This window comes from Patiria miniata, unplaced genomic scaffold, assembly GCF_015706575.1.
Source record: "Patiria miniata isolate m_02_andy unplaced genomic scaffold, ASM1570657v1 HiC_scaffold_24, whole genome shotgun sequence".
Lineage (NCBI taxonomy): Eukaryota > Metazoa > Echinodermata > Asteroidea > Valvatida > Asterinidae > Patiria > Patiria miniata.
In genome coordinates this window covers 4,296,826-4,300,072 of record NW_024037063.1, presented here as the reverse complement: position 1 = coordinate 4,300,072, position 3,247 = coordinate 4,296,826, and positions in this window count along the sequence as shown.

Genomic DNA, 3,247 nt, shown 5'->3' with positions numbered 1-3,247 from the left:
AATTACGAAAAATCTGTATGCAGAACCTGCGATTTCCCTTGCAGTGCGCCACCAAATCAACACCTCAAAGACGTCACGGTCTGCATCCTATATACTGGTCATCCACCTGTCCATTTAATTAAGTGCAGTACCACACTAACACAAATGCATCTCGTGGCGAACACAGTTTGAAAGTCGCATTTGGATGTCGGCAGTGTCCCAACAAGTGCACCGGGAATTATCATGGCCTCCCAGTGATAACCTCTTGATTTTTATGTGGATATCGATCGCTTCCATTATTTATAATTTAAAATTGAGTTCAGGCGACCTCACTGTGAGCGTGCGCTTTTTACATTTATTCTGTAAATACTATAAAACTTTGATTTCTGACTTTTAGTTTTGGAACTTTCAAAAAAGACAAGGTCGTAATTAGAGTAAAGGTTAGTTTCCTGATCGTTATGCATGAAATGATTGACGCCAAGCGTTCCGAGCAGCTGATCATGCATATTGCCGTTTAGACCGGTCAATTGAGACGTTTAGGCCCACTTCAACTGAAAATGACTGACGTTCAAATTGTAACGTATCACTTGCTGTCCGTGGTTTTCAGACATTAAATTGGAGACAGAAAAAAACATCTTCGTCATACAGTTCTCTCCTGAATCCATTTTCGTCCCCGTCTTGTGACTTTCTCGTGATTGTGATCATGTCCCTGTAGTCCGTGTCTCTCCTTGTAAAAGTAAAGTAAAGTCTGTCACATGCCAATGTGGCCCATTATGCCGGCGTTTATTTTCGGTTTCAGTAGTATGAAACGACTGAGAATATATAAAACATTTTGCCAACCACGGATTGCCAAACTATGGAAGGTCCAACACTGCAGAAATGAAGAATAGTTATTAATGATAAACAAAATATTATTTGATTGTTGAAAATACAACATTGTCATCAAATAACTCCTAAACATGCCTTTTTCTTATGTTATGAGGGTGTTATGAGGACTTTTTTGGAAAAATACGTTGCCAACTGCGGCTTCAATTTATGCGCTTGCGGCAGCCCATACAAAATGGCGCTGAATGTTTACTAACAATATAGCTATAGGTTTATTATCATTGGGGGAAAAGTACATGTATATATACGTTTGGATGTATGCCAATATAGGAATCCGGTTTGATTGAACGACACGAAAGCGACGTCGGTAAGATCAAGGCACCCATTGTGACACAAGAATGGAACTTACGGCGAGTGACTGTACACAAGGGCACAGGAAACAAATACGTCACGCGCGCGCGAAGATGGGGCATGTCTTTATTTTTAGGTACAAATTTGGAGTCGGTAAGATCAAGGGCTCAATTCACTGTGACGGCAAGTGTAAAGCAGAGAAAAGGCATACTCTTAAAAGCGAAGGTTATATATCGGTCGGGTCACGTCATCATCGGAAGAATGCGGATGTTCAGAGTGTGATGCGCAATGTACAGTACAGGGCATGGGGGCCTATGAATCTAATTTTAGTGCGTGTTATTATTATTTTTAAAAAAAATCACCTTATGCTGTCTGTACAGTCACAGACAGTCAAAAAATCCTCTTCCCTGCCATGCCTTTGACAAATGCTAGTCACCACAGTCAGATCATAAATACTGTGACTAGTCAAATTCGGTCAACTGACAAAGGCAGGCAAGTGGTACAAACAGCTGGCTTATCAATCACCTAAAGTCAAAGCATACAGCCGTATCAAGTTGCATAAACAGTCACAGCCATTCAATCATGCTTTATGTAGACTGGGAGCTCTTAACTGTTAAAGACAGTCAGTCACTTAATTGATTTTGACTGAAAGTATAACTTTGCACAGAATGTATGTTTGCATAGGAGGGTTTTAAATAATGTTTGCCAGTCGTAAAGTTTAAAAGTTCAAGTATTTTCGAAGTACACTGTATCTTCTTAAAGACAATTCAGCAGAACTATCTATGGTACCGAATTTAAAATAAAAAAATGCATTTCTTGCTTTAAATTACCGTCGAGTAAAAAAAGACCTTCCCCTTCCCTCTTCCCTTTGAAAACACCATTTTTAACCAGCACTGATTTACCATGAGGCAAAATCACAATCTTTTACCTATTGTATCCTACTCCACCTGATCGAACTTTTTGAAAGGTTAAACATCTGCTGCCGATTGAAGTGCTACATTTTTAATGTTGAACATTAATAAATGGTTGCCACAAAGTCAGCATACCGTGTCCTAAACCTCCTTTCTTTAATATTATTGAACTCATGTAAACACTCTTTGATCATTCAGCTGTAGTTCCAGGCGTCATAATGACTGTGTAACATGCCAGACATGTTGCCAGTATTTAGTGCCGGTTTGACGAGTATTTTTTGTAGAATCGAATTTTATAAAAAGTCAAAATTAGCTGCCGAATGAAAATGTTTCAGTCATCATATTGACTGTGTTACATGAATTTACTGACTCTGTTACATGGATTTAGTGAGACATGTTGTCAATTTGCTGAGAGTTGTGAAGCAAAAAAAGTAAATATTGGTCGGCGACCAGCGAAGAATACATGAAAACTTGGTTGCCATAATAATAAGAAGATAATAAGGAGCTGGATGGGAATTTCCCCGTGTTTTCTCCCAAAAGGGTTTTCGCGGGGTTTACAGCAATATTTTTCTTTTCTTTTCTTGATGTTACAAGATAGATCCAAATTTTTCGTGTTCACTGAATCAACTTCATAGTAAAGCATTCACACTGTACATGTAGTTATAATAGTTTTAAAATATATTGTATTTATAATATTTGCTTAACACCTATGCATTATTCAAATAATGTTTTATCTCACTGTATTGAATTTTATTGTATTTGTAATGTATTGTATAATTATACATGTTTGTAGACATTATTTATTGTATGCAGGGCCCCAATGGAAACCAGTTTTAAACTGTTTGGGCATACCCTGGGTAAAGAAATGGAATAAATAAATAAATAAATAAATAAAACTAATGTTGTTTATCGGACATTGGAAATTCAAAAAGCGTTTGAAGGAGCGGGTTGGAGAGTATTCGACAAAAGGTGGCGCTGTTCATGATACAAACTTATTTCGCCGTCGACCTACTAAACTAGAATTTGATTTTAATAGCTCTTTTATCTTCGTGTGTTTCTTCATATCAACAAGTACTTAAGTGCGATGATCTCACAGCCCATCCCCTGCCCGGTCAAAAAGGGTGGGTATGCCTATACATCATAAAAAACAGTATGCACTGCCCCGGAATGTATGATGTGTT